The sequence below is a fragment of the Marmota flaviventris genome, chromosome 14 (assembly GCF_047511675.1).
Source record: "Marmota flaviventris isolate mMarFla1 chromosome 14, mMarFla1.hap1, whole genome shotgun sequence".
Lineage (NCBI taxonomy): Eukaryota > Metazoa > Chordata > Mammalia > Rodentia > Sciuridae > Marmota > Marmota flaviventris.
Genome location: NC_092511.1, coordinates 61169614 through 61195478, shown reverse-complemented (window position 1 = coordinate 61195478; position 25865 = coordinate 61169614). Strand labels below are relative to the sequence as shown.

The 25865-nt window shown below is 39.7% G+C and overlaps 1 pseudogene; it reads right to left on the bottom strand.

Moving 5' to 3' along the window:
* Positions 1 to 21873: 21873 nt before the first annotated feature.
* LOC114091955 (centromere protein I pseudogene) lies at positions 21874 to 23251 on the bottom strand (annotated as a pseudogene).
* Positions 23252 to 25865: the final 2614 nt, after the last annotated feature.

Here is a 25865-nt window from a genome sequence, read left to right as displayed (position 1 = left end):
TACAGCTATGGGATTTAATCATTTTCCTTGGTGGTAAGCTTTGTTTTTTTTTTGTTTTTTGTGGTGGTGGGGGTTTACCAGGGATTGAACTCTACCACTGAGCCACATCACCAGCCCTATTTTATGTTTTATTAGAGACAGGGTCTCACTGAGTTGCTTAGCACCTTGCCATTGCTGATGTATGCTTTGAACTTGCGATCTTCCTGCCTCAGTCTCCCAAGCTGCTGGGATTATAGGCGTGTGTCACCCTACCCAGAAATGTGGTAAGTTGTTTTTTAAAAAAATATCCTGTTAGTTGTCAATGGACCTTTATTTAATTTTTGGACTTCTTTAGAGACAGTGAGTAGATAGTGTGATTCACGATGTCAAGAACCCACAAGAAGAGAAGCGCATATATAGAAAAAATTGCTTATAAATAAAGATAAATATTGCATTTACAGGCCTATTTTTCCCATCTCTTACACTGCTAATTGTGGAATATATATATATATATATATTTTTTTTTTGCTGGTTGTGTGTGGGATAATTCTTAGCTAAGAGGGATTGTGAAATGTTTGGTGGTATAAAGATATGGCTTGGAGTATGTCAACTTTTTCAGGGTATATTTTTTTTTCTTTTTATCTCAGCTGCATACCTCAGATAGCTTACTTCTATAATACTGGCATGTAATATGAGACTAAGAACATACAGTGAGTATCTGTAAGCCAGATCATTCCTTATGTTCTCTTAGAAATCAATGGTATCCACAGCTACTATAGGTTAAGGAGATGGAGATGATGGAGATTTGTGCAGACCTCATGAATTCAGCAAAGCCTTTATTCAGCTGTGGAGTCAGGCATCAGATGGGCAGACTTTCTGGTTAGAAATGGCTGCTGGTCTGGGTTTATATAGGTTACACACTGGGAGGTAACTTACCCATTGAAAACTTTAACAGGAGGTGGGCATTCAGGAAAAAGGTTACAAAACCTAGAAATTTGTTTTTATTGGCAGTGTTTTCATAGGGCAAGAATGGAGGGTGCATTGTCCTATCACTGAGAATGGATATATTGGGACAGGTCCAATGCTTGCCCTTTTCCAGGGATGTCTTGTCACTGACTGATGTTTGCTTCCTTCCCAGGGATTTTTATGTCACTGGGAAAGGAAGTATTGGGAAAGGATCAATGTTATCAATGTTCTGATTTTCCCTCCCTCCCTCTTCGTAGGCCACACTGTTTTGGGGTTGTCATTTGCATATCTTTCATTCTAGACACTGAAAAGTCATAATGAATAGTGGCAATGATTTCAGATCTGGTTGCTTCTTGCTGAGAAAGGGTCAAGTAGGAGGACCCCTGCTCTCAGAGTTCTGGAAAAGAACATGGGTTCTCTGGTGTTTTAGGCTTAAGAAGAGTATATGTGGGAGTAGACTTGGGGCTCAGGCACAGTCCTCCTTTTGTGGTTTCAGAAAGTTGCACTGTATTCTGGAGAGGGCTTGAGCCAGACAGGTCACCTCATTAAGAAAATGTTTTTTGTACACAATTAAGAATAGGGAGAAGAAAGGTTATTATAATCAAGGTGACGATTAACAGATTTGTTAGTTCTAGGAAAACAATTTTAGCAGGTCCTATCATTGGGGAGCCCATTTCCCTTAATCAAGGCCATTGTATCCCTTTCAAAAACAGGGTGCACTTTCCATGATCTCAGGAGTTCAGGTCCTTTGGAGCATTGCAAGCATGATTAATGTTGGAACCATATTTTCCTGATGGTTTAATCATTTCCAACCTGCTTGAAAGACTGTGCAGAACTAGAATATAAATTAACTGTATAGTTATAGCTAGTAACCCAGGTATATGTGTAGAAAAGTATTTCAAAGAGTTGAGGGAAGAAATCCCTTTAGCTAAACTGCCCCAAATTTCTTATCAAAAGTAGATGTTTTTGCATTTTCTATGGCAGAACTTGAGATTGTAATTTTAATTCAAACAAGTATTGATATGAAAAAGATCAAGTCCATTAGGTGATTACATACATTTTGCCCTTGTGTCTCAGTGTCATCATATGGATCTCTAGTGACACAAAATTGGGTGATATTACAGTGACCCTGAAGTTTCTGAGCCCATTGTAAATCTTGTACTTATTCTCCTAGTCAAATAATAGAATCTTTTAGTTGTTGAATTTTGTTTGAATGATCCGGATCCATATGTTCTTGAGTTTGCCAGGTCTCGGTAACATTCTTATGGAATTGTTGAAGGTAATGGGTGTTTGGACCTGCTGATGCAGTGTCTCCGCTGCAGTCAAAGCAACAGTCCCAGCTCTCAGCCACCAGATGAGCCATTTAGCATGGTGTTTCAGGTGCCTCAGTAGTTCCTACGTGGATGGTACTTAAGGGGCCTCCTGCCATGGTACTTTTAATTTTACAAGGAGCCTTTTGAGAGTCATTATAGTTTGTGCTGAACTTTGCCATAGAGTTCAAATGTTGTTGTAGCATACACTTTACACAATTTTAACATAATATAGATTTTTGTGAGGCATCACAAAATTTGAATGGGTATTTGAATGGGTCTGGACCCTAAAACATAGGGATTTAATACACATACTGTGAAGGTACAATTCCTTATGAAAGGAAATGTTATAATAGATAACATTTTTCAACTTATTATATTGAGAATTACCCTTCCAGAATGGAACCACCATTTGACCCAGCTATTCCCCTTCTCGGTCTATTCCCTAAAGACCTAAAAAGAGCATGCTACAGGGACACTGGTGCCGCAGTCTGGCTGGGCACAAAATCACGAGCCACTCAAGCAGGAACAAAGTTTATTTTTTGAAACTGCCGCCAATGTCCGGTACCGCCCGGGAAGATTTTTTCCACCCACGCGGCCTCCTCCCAGACCCGCAGAGAGAGCTCCTCCCCCGGAACTCCCTCCTACTGTACTTCCCCAACCAATGGGAACTCTCCAGGAGTCCTGTAGCCGGCCTAGGTGAACAGCAGGAGTCCAATATCCATATGAATGCAAATCTTAACATAATCATATCATCTCAGTGGCTAGCTGGCGTCACCTTTCGACCAAAAATGCCATGCATCATATACTTGGCTCTTAGCACACTGGTACATCGATGTTCATAGCAGCACAATTCACAATAGCAAGACTGTGGAACCAACCTACATGCCCTTCAATAGAGGAATGGATTAAAAAAAAAAAATGTGGCATTTATATACAACGGAGTATTACTCTGCATTAAAAAATGACAAAATCATAGAATTTGCAGGGAAATGGATGGCATTAGAGCAGATTATGCTAAGTGAAGCTAGCCAATCCCTAAAAAACTAATGCCAAATGTCTTCTTTGATATAAGGAGAGTAACTAAGAACAGAGTAAGGACGAAGAGCATGAGAAGAAGATTAACATTAAACAGGGATGAGAGGTGGGAGTGAAAGGGAGAGAGAAGGGAAATTGCATGGAAATGGAAGGAGACCCTCAGGGTTATACAAAATTACATACAAGAGGAAGTGAGGGGAAAGGGAAAAATAATACAAGGGGGAGAAATGAATGACAGTAGAGGGGGTAGAGAGAGAAGAGGGGAGGGGAGGGGAGGGGAGGGGAGGGGAGGGGGGATAGTAGAGGATAGGAAAGGCAGCAGAATACAACAGACACTAGTATGGCAATATGTAAATCAATGGATGTTTAACTGATGTGATTCTGCAATCTGTATACGGGGTAAAAATGGGAGTTCATAACCCACTTGAATCAAAGTGTGAAATATGATATATCAAGAACTATGTAATGTTTTGAACAACCAACAATAAAAATTAAAAATTAAAAAAAAAGAGAATTACCCTTCCAGATCCCCAAAGTCTCCTCAGTCAGACCTATTTTCCATACTGTGTCCTGAATTGGCAGAAAATCCATTCTCATGGCAGGTGGTAATTCTCCCTTAGACCCGTATCTAGTGATGTTGGAATGGAAAACAGCTCTATAAGCCAGATGTTCTAAATTGTCTCTGTAAGGTAATTTTCATTCCAAAGCTCTAGATTCAGCATCAGTCATTCCCCTGGAGAACCCCAATCAATAACTTGTTTTCCTACAATAGAAAGATTCGATGATAGGGTTATCACCTTCAGACCGTTGTAAAACTTTTGGTGAATGATTTCTGTGGCAATGGTAAGAGCATTGAGTCTGCTTACTGAGTAATTAACATTAACTCCCTGGCATGCAGGTGAGCCTCTGCCAGTGAGGAAAATAAGCCTAGCCTCTTGATCCTGTTATTTTGGGACATATATTAGCCGAGTTTTGAGGCCCAGTGTGGTAACAATATGAGTTTCTGAGCGAAACACAAAGAGGGGGTCAGGAGGACAGTCCTGAATAATTGAACAAAGATTGTTGGGAGGACCTGGTTGTCAAGAAAGGACCAGGCAAGATGGCCTTGGAATTAAGATAGATTGAAGGGGGAGGATCAAACCATGTTACTGGGTGAGCAGTGACAGGCTGTAGAATGTGGGCCCTATAAGCCTCTGTGTCTGTAGCCATGCTGGCAGTTGTGCATATTATGAAGACCAGCACGAGGAACATGCTAATCGGAATAATGAACTGACCTGTTTTCCTCAATTGTCCCCAGTTATCTCTCTTAACGTATTCCCATGGCCTGGGGTTTGTCCTCCAGGCTCAAGACATTAACATTTTTGCCTGTAGAGAGAGGATTCTCACTGAATACACCAGGCACTTCTTGTCTCTGCTGTTTCTGGTCTGGTGTGGCAGTTTGTGAAGTTAAAGATGATATGTGGAAAACACAAAGAGAGGAAATAAATTTGGGTGGGGGTCAGGACAATGAATGTTCCTTGAAGGCAGGAACATTCTCCTCTTCTAATGTTTGAAGAGTTGAAAGATGAAGGGGGAGTAAATATGATGAATTGAATTTCACTCTTGAGTGCTATTAAGAAAAGGAAGTAGAGGCTGGGGTTGTGGCTCCACAGTAGAGCACTCGCCTAGCACATGTGCGGCACGAGGTTCGATCCTCAGCACCCCATATAAATAACCAAATAAAATACAGGTATTGTGCCCAATATAACTAAAAAAAAAAATATTTTAAAAAGGTAGAAGGATATCTGAGACAGAAACCCTAAGAGTTCTAGGAATGAGGGACAGCGGTTTCCTCAGGAATGGCTGGAAGGTAGGTCATGTGTAGTCCAGTGAGGCCTGTGACAACAGAATGATTAGTGGCATTAGCAGGAACAGGGATACATTACTATATTAACGTATATAGTTAATATCTCTGGAGAAGGAAGAAAGAGACATCTAAGTTGAGCAAATATAGTGGTTGTGGAACCATAGAAGTTGATTTGATTAGTGAAGTTACTGCAGTTTTCAAGGATTCAGAAAGGGATTAAAAAGTTTTTGTGTTTTTCTTTCTTTTTTTGTTTTAGTTGTAGATGGACACAATACTTTTATTTTATTCATTTATTTTTAAGTGGTGCTGAGGGTCAAGCCCTGTGCCAAACACATGCTGGGCTAACGTTCTACCACTGAGCCACAATCCCAGCCCTAGGGGGAAGTTCCTTGAGTGCATTCTCTGGGGAATGATGTGGCCCAAGATTCTCTTTAGTTTCTCCTTGACCCCTATTTTCTTTGGCCTGGGCTGGGCCAGGTTAGACTGGTAACTCTCTTCTGCTCTCCTTCCCCCACCGCTCTTCATTGTAGACATTTTTTCATGGACAAGCCTTGAGTCTGCATTCTTATACACATTGATATTACTTTCTTTTGACTTCCAGGAGCAGGGGTCTTCTTTTCTATGAGTTGATTCTTTGAAAAATGAACTCTGAACATTAGAAGCAATTCTAGAGAGGTGGAAGACCTAGCTGACTGTAAAATTTCCCATTTCAGAAGATTTGTCGCTGATATACAGGAATGCCTTTGATTTATGCGTGTTGATTTTATATCCTGCCACTTTACTGAAATCATTTATTAGCTCTAGTAGTTTCTTTGTAGACCCTTTTGTGTCTTCTAGGTATAGGATCATATCATCCACAAATAGTGATAATTTAAGTTCTTCTTTTCCTATCTTAATGCCTTTAATTTCTTTTGTCCGTCTAATTGCTCTGGTCAGTATTTCGAGAACTATATTGAATAGAAGTGGTGAGAGAGGGCATCCCTGTCTTGTTCCAGATTTTAGAGGGAATGACTTCAGTTTTTCTCCATTTAGAATGATGCTAGCCTGAGGTTTAGCATAGATAGCTTTTACAATGTTGAGGTAAGTTCCTGTTATCCCTAGTTTTTCTAGTGTTTTGAACATAAAGGGATGCTGTACTTTATCGAATGCTTTTTCTGCATCTATCGAGATGATCATATGATTCTTGTCTTTAAGTCTATTGTTGTGGTGGATTACATTTATTGATTTCCGTATATTGAACCAGCCTTGCATCCCAGGGATGAATCCTACTTGATCATGATGCACAATTTTTTTGATATGCTTTTGTATTCGATTCGCCAGGATTTTATTGAGAATTTTTGCATCCAAGTTCATTAGAGATATTGGTCTGTAGTTTTCTTTCTTTGAAGTGTCTTTGTCTGGTTTCGGGATCAGGGTGATGTTGGCCTCCTAGAATGAATTTGGAAGAGCTCCTTCTTTTTCTATTTCTTGAAATAGCTTGAAATGTATTGGTATTAATTCTTCTTTGAAGGTTTTGTAAATCTCCGCTGTATACCCATCCGGTCCAGGGCTTCTCTTGGTTGGTAGTCTTTTGATGGCTTCTTCTATTTCTTCCTTTGTTATTGGTCTGTTTAAATTGTGTGTGTCTTCCTGACTCAATCTGGGCAGATCATATGACTTGAGAAATTTATCGATATCTTCACTATCTTCTATTTTATTGGAATATAGGGTTTCAAAATACTTTCTAATTATCTTCTGTATTTCTATGGTGTCCGTTGTGATATTGCCTTTTTCATCCCGTATGTTAGTAATTTGAATTCTCTCTCTTCTTCTCTTCATTAGCATGGCTAAGGGTCTGTCGATCTTATTCATTTTTTCGAAGAACCAACTTTTAGTTTTATCAATTTTTTCAATGGTTTTTTGTTTCAATTTCGTTGATTTCCACTCTGATTTTAATTATTTCTTGTCTTCTACTACATTTGCTGTTGTTTTGCTCTTCTTTTTCTAGGGTTTTGAGACGAAGTGTGAGTTCATTTATTTGTTGGTTTTTTCTTTTTTTGAGGAATGAACTCCAGGAAATGAATTTCCCTCTTAAAACTGCTTTCATTGTATCCCATAGATTCTGGTATGTTGTGTCTGTATTGTCATTTATCTCTAAGAATTTTTTGATTTCCTCCTTTATGTCCTCTGTAACCCATTGATCATTCAGTAACATATTGTTCATTTTCCAGGTGATGCAGGATTTTTCCTTCCTTTTTATCATTGATTTCCAGTTTCATTCCATTATGATCAGATAAGGTGCATGGTATTATCTCCATACCTTTATATTTACTAAGAGTTGCCCTATGGCATAGTATATGGTCTATCTTTGAGTAAGATCCATGTGCTGCTGAGAAGAATGTGTATCCACTTGATGATGGTTGATATATTCTATATATGTCGGTTAAGTCTAGGTTTTTGATTGTGTTATTGAGTTCTATAGTTTCTTTATTCAGCTTTTGTCTGGAGGATCTGTCTAATGGAGTGAGCGGTGTGTTGAAGTCACCCATAATTATTGTGTTGTGGTCTATTTGACTCTTGAACTTGAGAAGAGTTTGTTTTATGTACGTTGCAGCACCATTATTTGGTGCATACATATTAATAATTGTTATGTCTTGTTGGTGGATGGTTCCTTTTAACAGTATATAGTGTCCTTCTTTATCCCTTTTGATTAACTTAGGTTTGAAGTTGATTTTATTCGGTATGAATATGGCCACTCCTGCTTGCTTCCGAGGGCCATGTGAGTGGTATGATTTTTCCCAACCTTTCACCTTCAGCCTGTGTATGTCTTTTCCTATCATATGAGTCTCCTGAAGGCAGCATATTGTTGGATTTGTTTTTTTAATCCAGGTTACTAGCCTATGTCTCTTGATTGGTGAATTTAAGCCATTAACATTTAAGGTTACAATTGAAATATGGTTTGTACTTCCAGTCATGTTTATTTATTTATTTATTTTAGTTTGGCTAGTTTTTCGTCTTTGGTTATTTTTCTCCCCCTTTACTGAGATACCTCCCACTGTTAGTTTTGGGTGCTATTTTTCAATTCCTCTTTTTGTAGTATTTTGCTCAAAATACCTTGCAGTGCTGGTTTTCTGGCTGCGAGTTCTTTTAACTTTTGTTTATCGTGAAATATTTTAATTTCATTGTCAAATCTGAAGCTTAATTTTGCTGGATACAGTATTCTTGGTTGAAATCCATTATTTTTCAGCGTTTGAAATACGTTGTTCCAGGATCTTCTCGCTTTCAACGTCTGTGATGAAAAATCAGCCGTTAACCTAATTGGTTTACCCCTGAATGTAATCTGCCTCCTTTCTCTCGTAGCTTTTAATATTCTCTCCTTGTTCTGTATGTTGGATATCTTCATAATTATGTGTCTTGGAGTTGGTCTATTACGGTTTTGAATGTTTGGGGTCCTGTAGGCTTCCAGGATTTGGCAATCCATTCCATCTTTCATCTCTGGGAAGTTTTCTAGGATTATTTCATTTAATAGGTTGTCCATTCCTTTGGTTTGAGCCTCTATACCTTCTTCTATCCCAATGACTCTCAAGTTTGGTTTTTTTATGACATCCCATATCTCTTGGATAGATTGCTCGTGAGTTTTAAGCATTCTTTCTGTGTTGACTATATTCTTTTCAAGTTGATAAACTTTGTCTTCATTATCTGATGTTCTGACTTCTACTTGATCTAGTCTATTTGTAATATTCTCATTTGAGTTTTTAATCTGGTTTATGATTTCCTGCATTTCTAGGAATACTGTTTGATTTTTTTTAAATCTCTATCTCCTGATATTGCTCGTTCTTTACCATTTGAATTTGTTTGTTTAATTCGTTTTCAAAATATTCTTTCATTGCTTGGTCTTGCTGTCTCATGTCTTCTCTAATATTCCGTTCCATCTGAGTTAGGTATGCCTTGAGTTCTTTCTCTGTCCATTTTTCTCATGCCTCTAGGTCCTACTGTAGATTTAAGTTGTCCTGCATTGTTTGTAATCCTTTTTTCCCTTGTTTTTTCATGTTGTTCACGTTACTTTCCAGCTCTGTTTGACTGCTGTGTTTCTGCTTTCTCCTATAAATTTGTTTTGGTTTTGTATTATCTCTGTTGTCTCTCCTTTGTGCTGGGAGACTATGCCTAGAAATGTTGGGCTTTATTGTACTTTAAAGCTGATTCATTCAATTCATAAAAGGCTTCCGGATTCTCTATGCATATAGTGATTTGTTGTCTGTTCTTAAGACTATATGTTTAGGTTAGGTGGTATGAGGGTTAGTATTTCTTGGCTACTTTAGAAGATTGCTCTACTGAAGGGGGATACTAACAGGTGATTGGATCAGGGTCTTGGTAGTAGCTAGGTATTTAGGAGCCCTATAGACAGCCTCGAAACATTCACCTATTTGCATTTAGACAATTACATGTAATGGAAGACGTAATGCTTGGGATGAAAGTTGGGGGGTAGGGGAAGGAAGGTGCTCTTAAAAAGAAAGAAGGAGAGAGAGAGAGATAGATTAGAGGAGAATGGAAAGAACAATAAAACTTGAAACAGGAAAGAAAGAAAGAAGGAAAAGGGGAGAAAAGAACAAAGAGAGAAAAAAAAAGAAAAATAATTGAAGTCTTAGAGATCCATTTTCTTCTCTTCCAGTAGGCGGAGCTGTGCCCTCCGAGCCGAGCTTCTGCCCTCTATGTGCCGATAGCAATCCCTGTAAGGCGGCTCCTGGGAGTCTCTCAATCCTGTTAGTCCAGAGCTGTTTCACTTCTCCGGCCCCTCCCCCGCTTCCTCCTGCCAGCCAGCCAGCCAGGTCCTGTTCACCTGAGGCGGTTCCCCAAAGATCTGGTTACACTTGCAGCCCCACCGCGTGTCCTATTTCCCGAATGACTGAGCACTCTCTCTGTCATTCATCTAAGCCCCAGTGCTGTGATGCGGTGATCTGGGGACCAACAGTTTAATTTTTCTGGACCCCTTTGGTGGACATGCCCCCGGAAACTGGTGGCTAAGACCTTGGGTGTCACCACTGGTGGCAAGAGGAGTTGGGGATCGGGAATCCCCTCTGCTTACCTACAGACACGCCCCTGGAGAGATTCCCGAGGTTTCCTGGCTGCTTGTATCTGGAGGGAGTGGGAGTCACACACGTGCTAAAGTGGATTCCGCTGGGAAGGAATTCCGTCAGCCGACCTCCGGTGACGTCACCTCTCTGCTATGGCGGGCCCCAGGCTCCTTGCCAGAGTGTCTGAAGGGAGGGGTGGGACTGGTCTGTCTCTGGTTGGTTTCAGTTCCAGGTTCGCTACTTCATGAAGGCCTGGCTAGAGACCTCTTCCTAGAGTCCCTGCGCCGCTCCTGCTGAGCCGCGCCTCAGAGGCTAGCCGCCCAGTCGCGGGGTCCAAGGGCGTGCAGCCAACGGCCAAGTCGCCCGGGCAGCGGCTGGCAGGTCCGGACCTCTACGCCGCGTGGCGGAGATTCACTCGTCTGGGGCAAACTGTCACCTCCAAAAATCCTACCAATTGCCGGCCGGTCTCTCTTCAGTGGAATTTCACCAGGAGCCTCTAAGCAGGTAGAATCCAAGCGTATCAATGCGTCTCTCTGACCCCGTTACTGAGGAGGTACTGAAATCGCTGCCTCCCCGCCCGCCGCCATGTTGGATCTCTCTATGTAAAGTTTTTCAAGGTTCTTTTTATTGTATTTAGCTCAGTTTCATACTTTAGATAACTTACTTTTGTAAAACTGGTATGTAAGATGAGACTAAAAACATATAATAAGTATCTGCAAGCCTGATCATGCCCTGTGTTCTTATAGAATTCAGGGAATCCTTAGGTACTACAGGTTAAGGTGATAGGTGTGAGACTGGTTGTTATGTGGTATATTACTTAGCTTTCTGTTACTGAAAAAAAAAAAAAAAACACCTGACATAATCACCTTATAAAGAGAAAGGATTTATTTGGGTTCACAGCTTTGGAGGTTTCAGTTCATAGTCAGTTGGCTGTGTTGCATTTGGGCTTGTGGCAAAGCAGCACATCATGGAAGGGAGTGCATGATGGAACAAGCTGCTTACCTCATGATCGGGATGGAAGGGAGAGAGAAGGGTGGGGAAGAGGAGGTATTGGGCCCCATTGTCTCCTTGAAGCCTAGGTCCTCGATGACCAAACGATCTCCTACTAGACACCCCCCTTTTTTCCAGTGCTGGGGGTGAATCCAGGATCACTCTGAGCTATCACCAGCTACTCTTTTAAAATCTTATTTTGAGACAGGGTCTTGCTCAGGTGCTCATGCTGGGCTGGAATCTGAGATCATTCTTCTCATCCTCACAGTTAGCTGAGATTATAGACATATAACATTGTGCCTGGTTTAGGCCCCACCTCTTAAATGTTTCACCATTTCCCACTTGTGCCAAGCTGGAGAGTAAGCTTTTAGGGACATTCCAGATCAAACTTTATAGCATATGGTAAGATGATTTCTGAGAGCAATAGAATTTGTACATCCTAAAATATTCAGGTCCAATATACACTTATAGTTAGGCAAATGCTGTTTTCCTCTCCTGGTCTCCAAGCCTGATAAATATTTTCTCTTCATAATTCAATTGTAGCTTGTAGTCTCAGCATTATCATAGACTCTAAAACAAGGCTAAAATGTGGTCAGAAGTACTAAAGAGCTTTAGTCCAACACTCTGGAACTTAGCATCAAGTCCTCCCCTGACCTAAACCCTCAGTTTTTATATTGAGCGTATTGTCCCAGTGACAATCCCATCCCTGCATTTTGTGCTGATCACAATAGCTGAGACTCATCTTGGGCACATACCTTCTATCCCTGATGTCCTTCCATGTTTTCTCCATATTCTCTTTTTGGTATTCTTAAAGACTTGAAATCTTTTAGCCTCTATATGGTACGTAGGAGCTACCAGATACTGTCACATTTTTTTAGTGTCAGCTACTTACCTGTAGCTGTAAATATCCCTTCCTCCTGTCTCTATTTTCCATTCTAGTGTACTAGGTATTCGTGAATACATTCTTTTACCCTTGTTGGAACCACCCTTCTCTAAGCCTACTCTTTGCCAGTTCCCATACTTCCTGGAGACTCTATCTTGCCTAGGTCTGGATTTTGTTGTGTCAACTATAATTGAGTTTGTTGTTGCCCTACTTCTGTCTTTTTGAAAATGTAAAGTGTAAGACCAACATTCCTATCCTAGTTTCTGAGAAAATTGTGCCATTTTTATCCTTTTTATAACAGTTGTATCATTTATTTGTTCTAGCCTACTGATATGGACCCAGTTTTAATTATGGGTGGAAATTCAGAATTGTAAATGCTTGTGAGTTGAAAATTGGTTGGAATATGACAGTTCCCCAAATATTAAAGCTAATGTGGTCTTTTTGCCCACTCCTTCACTCATTCAACTATTTAATAACTGACTTTTCTGACCATCAGTTTACCCAACTCAGAAATTGTTGTGAAGATTAATAACAGTACATGTAAGGTGCTTAAAAACATTAGAAAGAAAAAAGTAAAATTTACTTTTAAATACTATAACTATCATGATTATCTATGATTTAATCTGGAATTTAGTACTTTTTTCTGTCTTGAGACACACTGTTCTTTGCTCTTCTACTTGTAGTTGAATTCAGAGTTTTCCTAACATCTTGAGTCCTGATGCCTGATAAGTATGTGCACATATTGCACTGAGCTGCACTATTAAGTCTCTCAGTTTGGGTTTGTTTTTGGTATTTGCTAAAACATAAGAGTTACCTACTTTAGCATGTTATGAAATAGTAACCCAGTAAAAGTCTGTCTATGAATAGGAGTGTAGGTTGACAGAATTTTGGTAGATCAATTAAGCAGTATCCTTCTAAATTTTAAGTTGTGTATCCTTAATTTTAGAATTTTTTCTAGGTATTTCTATTTCTAGATATAGTTGTACATATGTGTAAGGATATTGCATTGCATGGTCTGTAACAGAAGACCAAAACCTAAAACCAAAGTTTGTAATAACTAGAGGTTCTTCAACATGGGACCGGTGAAATAAACGCTGTTACTTTCAGTTATGTTACTTATAGTCCATGCAATGCTCTATGGTCATTAAGAAACTTGGATATACGTATAAATGGAGAAAAATCAATATTTTAGGCACATGGTAGAGAGAACGTATCCTAAGCTGTTCTAATGTAAGTAGAGGATACACAGATATGTGAAAGTAGATATTTCTATAAGATACACAAAATGTAAATGTAAACACTGGGTCACATCTTAAAGAATACGGTAGGAACTGGGTGCAGAGGGACCTAATTTTTTATTGCAGCTCCTGTACCATTTGAACTCAGTGCTCACAAAAACTCACAAACCTGTGCTACAGGCCTACGGCCATAGATGGCGCTGTCGCCGCCAAAGTCCTGTTTGTCAGTCTAGCGACTCAGCAAACCAGTCTGTGAGCCATCACGAGGGGCGGTGGCGGTGGCGCAGGCGCAGTGGCAACACGCCTGGCACTGTGTGGGTAGGTGCCAGGGAGACTCTTCCTACCGGGTATCTTGTTCTGGCACCCAGGAGCTGACTGAAGTCTTCGACCCTTTGACCCGCTGGCATTGGGTGGACGTCCTCTCGGCTCCCACCTTAATCAATGGCGTCATGGCCGCAGTGGCTGGGGCCGGGCACCCGACTTTTCTGGACATCTCTCAGCAAAGAGGAAGGATGGAAACCGCATCGCGAAAAGGTAATATGCCCTGGGTGCTGGGGATGGCCCTTCTGGCTCTTAGCTTCTGGGTGTGGGCTCCATGTCTTGTATCTTAGCCTCTCACTGTCGCTGCCAGGAGCTTGGCACACGCACCAAGCTGGGATTAGAGACTTTGACCCTGCCTGCGCCACTGACAGAAGCTGAAAGAAGCTGTAGAGGTCAGTGAATTCGTCCACCCTTTTAAAAGGGGAAGGCTCTATCCATTACTCCTTTGGTCTACTAGTGCTTTGAGGCGGGACTTGGTGTTGGGGATGCTCCTTGATCATCCAAATGGAACCCCCTCCTCAATTGAACCACAGAATATATGAGTAAAAAGATTTCAATTTGAGCCTGACGCGGTGGAGCAGGCCTGTAATCCCAGTGGCTCTGGAGGCGGAGAGAAGAGAATGTGGAGAGGTGCCAAGGAACTCAGTGAGAGTTCAAAATAAGGCTTGGGATATGGCAGAGGGCCCCTCAGTTCAATCTCTGTACCAAATAAATAAATAAAATAAGAAAATAAATTTGAATGAATTTCTTAGTATCTGGAGTGAGACCAGTCTTGAAAAGTTCTTTTCCATTATTTTCAGGAATCACCAAAGGCAAACTGGAGCTTCCTAACAAGTGTCACCTGAGAGATCTTCCTGTAATCCAGATGGTTAGTGTTGAGACTCTGTTCATATTTGCAGTGAAACGGTTTACACCTTGAAAGCTTCCTTCCTCCTTTCCAAGCTTACATTAAGTCCCTTTCATTTGATCTCCTGAATATCTTTTGAATCAGCCAGCTTTTGAATCTCCTTCAACATCATAATGCAGGTCTTGCCTGACCTATGGCATTGGAGTCCAGTGGTGTCCATAGATCTATTCTTTCCATTCTTCCAGTATGTTTTTTGCAGAAATCTTTTAAATAGGTCATTACAAAAAATTGAAATGGAAATGGAACTGGAAGAAGTTCATAGTTCTCATAGACAGAGTAAAGCATTATTTTGAGAATAAAAGGAATCTCCTTACATGGTCTATAGGGTCCTGTATGGTCTTGGATCCTCTCTGCCTCCCCAGCCCCATTTCTTGCTTCTCTTGACTTTCTGTGCTTCAGATATATTGAATTAACTATAGTTAATTTTAACTTGTACTATAGAAGTGAGCGCAAATATTACTTTTCAGGGTTGACTCCTAGTATTTTCAAGAGAAGTTCACAATCCCTTTTCTTTGGAAGAGTTTTCAAACATAAAGTTTAAATTCTCTACTGATTGAATTTGATACTATCAGATGTATGAAGATGAAAACATCATTTTTAGTGAAAGAATTGAATTTAAACTATTGTCCTGTGTTTGTTTTAATAACACCTCGGTATTTGGTTAGCTTTTGTCAGGGATGCAGAAGTTCTGACCATCTGATTTTAGATATTGCTTATTTCTGGAGACCTTTGTTCTGTTGCCTTGGATCTGTTTTCCAGATGGGCAGATGGGAAGAAGGGTTACTATCAGGCAGGAATGAATAAGTTAAGTGGCAGAATGAGAAGCAGAGAATAGGAACATGCTCTGTGGGCTATGACTGTGGTCTTCCAGAAGCCTTTATTCTGTTCAGGGAGACAAGGCTAACATACAGTTTGACTAACCAAAAACATATCCACTAGGTGGAAAGACCACCTCCCAGTTGGACAGAGGATGCCTGAGACTGGATTCATTGCTTTCAAAGTTCCTTTGCAAAAGGTAAGCAAAAGTTAATTCTGTATTCTTTCAGAAATCTAAATTCACCATAGAATACTGGTTTTGCTTTCTTTTCCTTTTCCAAATTAATATAGAATTTTAACATACATAGCTATATATGTAAATTTTAACACTAGATGAAAATTCATTCAAAACAAATTGTTCACTACAATGTTGTTAAAAAAAAACTTTCCTTGTAATTTACTCATCATAAACATAGGTGCCTTTTTGCAGTATGGGTTAAAATCCCTGGTATCCTCCCTTCCAAGTGGGAATCTGAAGGCAAGGAATGCCCTTTTTCTCTTTGGTAGCTGTGTAGGCCACATGGCCATCAAAGAGTCGAGTTGTTGTGGCCATCAGAGGAATAACATGGACTTCTCAGAGTGAGAGGGTATAATGAAGCTGTGACACTTTGTGGTGAGGAGCTTTTTTTCTGGGAGGTTTTTTGGGGATGTAGCTGCTTGTAATCATGCTACAATTGGCCTCTGTAAGTTATGAGATGACATTGACTCTGCCTTCTCCACCCAACTTCCTGTAGGTTTTACACATATGCAAATAATGGAACCCTTATTTATGGCTGTTTCTGGGACTTATGAGTCAAAAGTCATGCATCCATATGGTCTACGTTCCACAAAGCCAGAGCTGGGGGTTTGGGAGGAGAGCTTTTGTATTCAGGCAACGTGTCTTCATTGTTTATGTTCCTAGCCACATTCCTAGAATAGAAAAAAAAAAAAAAAAGCCTTTTTGGCTCTTCTTATCTCTCAGAGCCATTCCATGGAAGGATTATTCTATACAGTGTTATTATTTATGAAATTACAGGTATTTGGGTTGAATTTGAATAATTCCAGCATGTTGTCCAGGATACACAGCTTTTGCAACTTTCTACACAGTGTCATAGCTTTTTGTTGTCTTGTCTGCTTATACCTGTGACCCTGTGTGCCAGCGTTTGATACACCACTATATTTAGAAGCATGGCTAGCTGTAGCCAGACTGAAAACATGGAGTAGGTTCTTCAACAATGTCTTTCCTTTGAATGCATGTCCTATGGAATTTAGCCAAACTACTTATTTTCACAAATAATATTAAGAACCAGCTTCCACTGTTTTCTACAGTGTTTTTTAAAATTTATTTATTTATTCTAATTTGTTATACATAACAGCAGAATGCATTTCAAATCATAGTACACATATAGAGCACAATTTTTCATGTCTCTGGTTGTACACAAAGTAGAATCACACCATCCGTGTCTTCATACATGTACTTAGGGTAATAATGTCCATCTCATTCCAACATCTTTCCTAACCCCTGCCCCTTACCTCTCCCTCCCTCCCCTTTGCCCTATCTAAACTTCCTCCATTCCTCTCATTCACCCCATTATGGATCAGCACCCACATATCAGAGAAAACATTTGGCCTTTGGTTTTTTGGGATTGGCTTACTTCACTTAGGATGGTATTCTCCAACTCCACCCATTTACCTGCAAATGCCATGATTGTATTCTCTTTTAATGCTTTGTAATATACCATTGTGTATATATACCACCGTTTCTTTATGCATTCATCTACTGAGGGACACCTCAGTTGGTTCCATAGTCTAGCTATTGTGAATTGAGCTGCTATAAACCTTGATGTGGCTGCAGCACTAGAGTATATTGATTTTAAATCCTTTGGGTATAAACAAAGTGTGGGATAGCTGGGTGAAATGGTGCTTCCATTCCCAATTTTCTGAGGAATCTCCATACTGCTTTCCATAGTGGTTGTACCAATTTGCAGTCCCATCAGCAATGTATGAGTGTACCTTTTCACCACATCTTCTCCAACATTTTTTGTAGCCTGTATTCTTGATGATTGCCATTCTGACAGGAGTGAGATCAAATCTTCATTTTGATTTGCATTTCTCTAATTGCTAGAGATGTTGAACACTTTTTCATATATTTGATGATCAATTGTATTTCTTCATTTGTGAAGTGTCTGTTCAGTTCCTTAGCCCATTTATTGATTGGGTTATTTGGGTTTTTTTGGTGTTCAGTGTTTTGAATTCTTTATATTTATTAGAGGTTAATCCTTTATCTGAGGTGCATGTGGTAAAGATTTTCTCCCAATCTGTAGGTCTATCCTCATGTTATTAATTGTTTCCTTTTGCTGAGAAGAAGCCTTTCAATTTGAATCCATCCCATTTATTGGTTCTTGTTTTACTTCTTGTGTTCTAAGAGTCTCGGATTTGTTTTTTTCTTTCTTTCTTTCTTTTTTTTTTTTTTTTTTTTGGTGTTAAGTTTTTTGAGTTCTTTAGATATCCTAGAGATTAGTGCTCTGATTTGCCTGTGGTAAAATTTGCTGCCATTCTGTAGGCACTCTCTTCACCTCACTGATTGTTTCATTGTTTCTTTTGCTGAGAAGAAGCTTTTCAGTTTGCATCCATCTCATTTATTGACTCTTGATTTTCATTTCTTGCACTATAGGAGTCTGGTAAAGGAAGTCAGGGCCAAATCCTACATGATAAAGATTTGGTCTTTTTTTCTATTAGGCTCAGGGATTTTGGTTTAATTCCTAAGTCCTTGATCCACTTTGAGTTGAGTTTTGTGCATGGTGAGAGAGGGAGTGGCTTAATTTCATTTTGCTGCCTATGGATTTCCAGTTTTCCCAGTACCATTTGTTGAAGAGGCTATCTTTTCTCCAGTGTATGTTTTTGGTGCCTTTGTCTCGTATGAGATAACTGTATTTATGTGGGTTTGTCTGTGTGTCCTCTATTCTGTACTTGGTCTACAAGTCTGTTTTGGTGCCAATACCTTGCTATGTTTGTTACTATTGCTTCCTGCTTCACTCTTCTTGTTAAGGATTGCTTTGCCTATTCTGGCTCTCCTATTTCTCTTTAGTTGATAACCAAAGGACTTAAAAACAGCATACTACAGGGACACTCGCCACATCGATGTTTGTAGCAGCACAATTCACAATAGCTAAAATGTGGAACCAACCTAGATGCCCTTCAATAGATGAATGGATAAAAAAACTGTGGCATTTATACACAATATTACTCAGCAATAAAAGAGAATAAAATTATGGCATTTGCAGGTAAATGGATGGATTAGTGAAGTTAACTAATACAAAAAAAAAAAAAAAACAAATGCCAAATGTTTTCTCTGATATAAAGAGGCTGATTCATAGTGGTGTAGTGATGGGGAGCATGGGAGGAATAGAAGAACTCAAGATAGAGCAGAGAGTTGGGAGAGGAACAGAGGGGGCATGGGATTAGAAAAGATGGTGGAGTGTGATGGACATCATTATCCAAAGTACTTTTATGAAGACACAAATTGGTGTGAATGTAGTTTGTATACAACCAGAGATATGAAAACTTGTGCTCTATGTGTGCATAATAAGAATTGTAATGCATTCCGCTGTCATATATAAATAAAAATAATAACAAAATAAAAAAGAAAAAGTTAATTTAAAAAAAGATTTCTTATACAACATAGTGAGTACATGGTTCAGGCTTTCTTCTTTTTTTGAGGAGCTGAATTTTTAATTTAATTTGAAATATTTTAATTGATACATAATTGTACATATTTATGGTGTACAGGGTGATATTTCAATATATATGTATACACACAATGTATAATAGGGTAATTGGCGTATATATTACATTTCAAATATATATCTTTGTGTTAGAGAACATTCAAAATCCTATTAAGGAGTCATTTTGAAATATGCAGTTCATTGTTGTCAAACTCAGTTTCCCTACTCTATAAAACATTAGTTTTCTCCCCCAACAGCACCCCTTTACCTGTAAACCATCCTCTCTCCAAACTTCACTCCCCAACTTTTTCCAGCCTCTGCCAATCACTATTTTACTCTCTCTTAGGACAATCAACTCTTTGAGCTTCTACATACACATGAGAACATATAGAAATATTTCCGCCTGTGTGAAATGAAACCCTTTGGTTACCTGGCTACAGCATACCAATGTCCTGATTTTTCTTCTAGTTCAGTGGTAAGTTTTTTGTTTGTTATTCCTATTCTTTACTTCTTAATGTTGGAATACTCCAGAGGTTAGACCTTTGCCATTTTCTCTTTTTCAGCTACATTAAGTGATTTTTATCTAATGCCATGGTTATTCCCTAATGACTCCCAGATTAATTTTCAAGCCCTAAATTACACTGTGAAATTCAATTTTCTATTCAACCTCTTGAACCCAACATGGGCAAAATAGAACTCAAGTCCATGCTTCTCCAAACCTTCCTCCAGTTTGCCTCATTTCTATCTCAGAATTCACCTACTTGTTCAAGAAAAGAAAATCTAGGAGTCATGTTTTACTTTTCACATTTCTTCCTCCTTATATACAAGTCATCAATAATCCTAATTTCTCTATCTTCGAAACAGAGACTGAATGCAAAATGTAACCACTTGTCCGTCATCTGTGAGATTCGCCTAAGACTCTTGCCTGGAATATAGTAATAACCTATTTGGTCTCCCTGCTTTTCCCTCAACCCTCTTCTTCCCTACCTTTCCATTATAGCTTCATATTTCATACAGGGAAGCCAAATTGTACCACTCTACTTCTCAATCTCACTAGTGGCCTCATTTACATATACTTACTAGGCTAAATGGACCTTTTGTAAAATAGTCTCTGCCTTTCTCCCCTAGTTCTTATGACTCTTTTTTATTTATTTTTTATGAGAGAGAGACAGAGAGAGAGAAATTTTTTTAATATTTATTTTTCAGTTTTCGGTGGACACAACATCTTTATTTTATTTTTATGTAGTACTGAGGATGGAACCCAGTGTCCCGCGCATGCCAGGCAAGCGCGTTACCACTTGAGCCACATCCCCAGCCCCAACTCTTTTTTCTTAATCAGTATGCTGCATCCTCACCAGCCTCTGCTATTCCTAAACATGCCACATAAGTTAATATTCAGGGCCTTTTCACTGCCTTAACCTCTCTGCAGAATGTTCTTTCCTAGTCGCATGGCTTATATGCTTATGAGATTCTCTTCCTATGTTGCCTCTTTAGACAGACCTTCCCTAGCCACCTTATTTATAGTAGCAACCACCTCCACATTCTGCCCCAATCCCTGCTTTTTCTTCTTAGCACCTGATGTTATATATTGTTTATAATGTTTTGGTCAGTCTTCTTCACTGGGATGTAAACTCCATAAAAGCAGGTACATTATATGAGATACAGCTGTATAACCAGCACACAGAAGTATACCTGGCACATGGTAAGGAATCCAATACATATTAATTCAGTCTATGAGTGGATGAATGGAATTTCTGTTATCCAATAACGTAGTTTTTGTTTGAATGAATAGGATATTAAAGAAAGTTAAGGATGTGCCCATAAAGACAAAAGATGAATTCAGATTCATTCCTCTCAAATGATACGAATTTTTTTTTAAGACTAGGAGAGTTATTCAGTAGTAGTAAAGAAAAAATTTATTTTTTGAAATACTATTTCAGTTGTTGGTGGGCTTTATTTGTTTACTAATTTTTATTCATTTACTGTGCAGAGAATTGAACCTAGTGCCTCACATATGCAAGGCAAGCTCTCTGCCACTGAGATACAACCCCAGTGATTCAAAATGTATATTTTCAACAAGAGAGTTTACTTTATATGAAATTCATAAAAAGCCTCAGTATTACTTTTGAATGGAAAGTTACACTTAGTGTATTTAGGCCTGAACATTTAAAAAGCAGATATATATACATACACATATACACACAAATACAATAGTTTTATTAAACCCTTCAGTATAAACAGAAGCATCTTGATTATCCCCCTATCCTTTCCCCTTTCTTCCCAAAACAAATTTTTACCAGGAGGCCATCAGCTACTCAAGGCTTTAGAGTCCTATCTGTTGTACCTTTTCAATTTGGTACTGCTGCACCTGTTCATAAGAAAACATGGCAATATCTACATTGGTTTCACAGAGGCAGCAAAGTATTCTGCATAAGTATGTCTGTGAATTTTCTACCACTATGCAGCTGATAGTTTACAAAAATATGGAAAATCCCACCACGAAACAGATGTCTTTCTGTGTGTATAATTTGCTAGAAGGCAGGGCATGGTTAGGAGGTCAGTTTTCACTAGTGAGCTGAAAAATCTAAATTATGAAATATAGGTAGCCACACCAAGGCCCTCCTGAGCCATGGACAGAAGGCTGTTCTGAGTACTCCTGGAAGATGGCAGTCTGTTAGTGAGATGAATAGGGAAACACAAGTTCAGCCACTTGGCTTCTCTAGAATTGAGGAAGGATTTTAAGCCAGCATGTTCCGTTTGGATGTCAACATTCATTTAACTTTTATCACGGTGGCTGTGCTCTCTGATAAGGGGACAGCTGTGATCATGGCACAGAAGAATTATGAATATTACTTCCTATGAAGACTTTCAAGCCAAGTAACCCTTCTGAGAAGAAATGCTCTCAATACCAGTTCCATTTCTTCCCCCAAAGAGAGCTCATGTTTATTGTTCTTTCTTCTGGACTTTCCTGCACCAGAAAAGGAAGCAGCAAAGCTTAATAGAGAAGGGCAATAGACTCAATTTAAACTATTGTATTACTTACTACTAGAGGTTTTTCTAGGATTTGGAGGTCAATATATGTTCCTTTCTAAAATGGTTTGCACGTGCACAGGCAGCCAACCATGGTTGTCAAGTAATGATAAAATTGTTCATAGATAGATCTTGCTGCTGAAAAAGGAGTCTGATTTTGCCTTTTGAACCAACTCAGTTTTCTTTGCAGCAGTCAAACTTTCACGATACCTGTGCATAATATATCAGAGCTGGTTCAGTATACTGGTACCCAGGCTGAGTAGTGCAGAGTCAAAGATCCCAGGAGGAAATAGTACTAAAGGGCGGTCATAATTTACATAGTGTGACATACTTTCTCATAGAAATCCCAAATGAAGTGCAATAAGAAAGTACTGCTACTCTCCAGTGATATTGCAGTAGTGGACAGCCATCCTACATAGTGAATCATAGACACAGAGTTCATGAATCGACCCAAGGTTGTCTCTAGAGGACTGCTTGTCACAGGTTTCATTCGAATGTCCACAGAAAGCCACAGCAGCCAATTTTGCAATGGTTCTTTCAGACTGTGAAGAACACTGAACTTGAAAGAAATGGCTGATGTAAAGAAGAGCTGTGCTGGATGGTCAAAAGGAAGAGGCTTCACATCTGAGAAACTACTAAAAGGAATGCAGCTTAGGAACTGAAGGAATTGTGACCAACAACAGAGGCCATCCCAGAGAGGGAGGCTCTTAGACAGGAACAAAACCCTTCCTGTAGGAAGCAGTGGGCCCTGATGATAGTGTCCAGCAAGTTGGGAAAGTCTTATCTCCATGTTCATAAATTTTCATTTTATACTAAATACATTCTTGTTGTAATATTTGCTCAACCAGTGATAGAGAACCCAGTAAGATCAACTCATCTCTGACACAGTTACTATAGGGAAGTAGCAGAGAGTTGTTCAAAATGAGCCCATCTGAGCAGTGGAAAGTCAAACATCTGCACAAGCCAAGGCCCTTCCCACCACAGCATGAGTCTCTTTTGTGTTCCCTGAATCTCTCACAAATGTGCCTGCTACTGTGCATTTCTTGGAGGCTCTGTGAAGCTAGAGTTTCTGAGACCAACTCCAGGACCCCTCTGATGCACAGCATGGTAAACCACCACAGCCCTGTTCCAGTGCACTCCTGGTTCTTGAAAAGCTCCAGGTGGAGTACCATTCTCTTCCTTTACTCATGTCTAAAGCAGTTTCTGTCTACTGCTAAGTCCTTCTCATTAAGACTCAGGTTAAATCTGTTCCACTTCCTTTATGGATTTATTGAGCACTTACTTAGTAATGGATTCTTTTAATTGCCTCCATTCAGTGATATCTGCTTCCTCAAAATTCCTAGTGCTTGTATGGTACGTAGTATGAAAATGCTATTTATTTTTTATTGTATGTTTTCCATCTCTCCAGAGTGATTGGACACTTTTTTTGGACATGTACTCTGTGCCTTACGTATATTTTATATTCCTAGGGCCTACCAAAAGTATGTGCTCTAACCTTGATGATATAGGTAATGACTAGATCTTTCTACTAAATTTAGAATTTGGTATTTCTAACTCTAATATTATTAATCAGTTCAAGCCAAGGGACTCTGAAAAGTAACCAAATACATAGTCAACAGATCCAAAGTGACTACACTATATAGTCCTTGGTTCCTTCTGTGAAGGATTTGGTACAAAGAAAAACTGACCCTGATTATTTTCTCTGAGAGTCCTGGGAGGTCAAGGAAAAAGAAACAGTCTCAGTTCAGGAAAGAATGAGTTTGTTTGTTTATTTGGGTTTTATTTATTTATTTATTTATTTACCACTTTTCCACAGAGAATTCCATGTGTTTCTACTCCCTGAGCAGTGTTGGCACTGGCTGACTGGAGAAACTGTTGACACAGCTTCCTGGGCACCTGCACATGGCACAATCCATGGATTGTAGGAACTGGACTGGAGAGGGGAGAGTCTGAGACCATGAGGCTGAATCATTCCAAGCAGACCTCACAGCTGCTAGCACTGGGAGAGCAATGCTAAGTCACTGGAATCCCTGCAACTTCAGACATTGAGTGGACATCTCACTCTAATGGCATCAAAAATGTGTTGTAAAGTCTCTTCTGCAGCCTGTAGCCAGAGCTCATTAGGAGATGTGATGGTTAATTTTAGGTATCAGCTTTACTGCATTAAGGAATAGGAACATGGTAAAGAATTACTTCTGGGTGAGACTTTCAGGGGTGTTCTGAAGGAAACTGATGTGTGGTTGTACAGAATGAGTGGGGAATATCTACCCTCAATATGGGTGGGCACAATGCATTCGGCTTCGGGCCCACATAGGAACACAAGAAAGGCAGATGTAAGTCACTCGTCTTTTTCTGCCCCTGGGAAATAAAATCTGTTCATTTTAGAGGATGGATTCCAAGACTGGCACCAAGTGACTCCTAGATTCTCAGGTCTTTGGACTTGGGCTGAGAATTATGCCATTAGCTTCCTTGGTTCTGAGGGTTTTGGATGTCGACTGAGCCACATGACCAGCATTGCAGGGTCTCCATCTTGGAAAAAGGCTTCTGTGAGATTTCTCTTCTTCTGTAATTATATGAGCCATATGTCTCTGCCGAGATTTCAGAGTATGTTGTAGAAAGCCTGAGAGCATGGTCGGAGGCATGACCAGGATCAGAGCCACCAAAGAGACTACCCTTTGGGGCAATGACTTGGCATTGTAGGAGTAGGGCAGCCCCTCAAGACCCTAGAACCAAAGAGCCATCAGCCAACAATTCCGGTCTGGACAAGATGAGGGCAAACTGCTAACTTCTGAGAGCTGCTGGGTGAAGTGAGCCCAGCAAAAATATAGCAATGAGCTGTATGAGGCCTTGGAGGATCCAACCCTTGTCTTAGTGTGCACCTGTGCAGGACATGGAATCAAAAGAGATTGTTCTCCAACTTTATGACTTAATGTTTTCCCTTTTTTTGTCTGGCCTTGAACCTGAGAATCCTCCCACCTCAGCCTCCCCAGTAGTGGGCTTACAGGCATGTGCTACCATGCCTGCTCCAGTCACTCAGTTCTTCATTTGTTCCTCCCTTTTGGAATGGGGGACTGACCGTCCTATACCTGTTCCACCTTTGTATTTTGGAAGCATGTGACGTATTCATTTCACAGGCTCACAGCTGGTGAAGGATGAATTGTGTCTTGAGTCTCACCCACATCTGATTTATCGGAACCTTTGGACTTTTGAGTTCATACTCTTGATGCTTCAAGAAAAGGGTAGGCTTTAATTAGTCAAGGTAAGACAAGTGTAAACTACTACTTTCCATAGCATTTCTAAGAAATTTAGCGATTTTTTTTTACAAAAGCCAATGCTGATCTCTAATTCACTGACCATTTAAATCTCTGAATAACCTTAAAAGCTGAGGATTTGATTTTATTTTTTTTAACCTTTATTTTATTTATTTATTTTTATGTGGTCATGAGGATTGAACCCAGGGCCTCACCTGTGCTAAGTGAGTGCTCTACCGCTGAGCCATAGCCCCAGCCCTGAGTATTTGATTTTCAAGGATAGCACCAGCTTTTAAGAAAATTCACCTGGCTTCAGCTGAATTGTATGGTTTCAACAAAGGCCTCTTTTACAAGATAGCCAGTGTAACAGAACAGAGTATGGCAGTCCTTATCCAAGGGCGTTCCCTTATCAAAGCCTGGTAAGTGGGATCACAGAGGCACTCCTGGGATGAATCCCCCAGAATGACACTGGCAGCAAAAAAATGGAAGAGGATAATAGCAAATGGACTCATTACTTTTAGAGTTGCTCAATGCT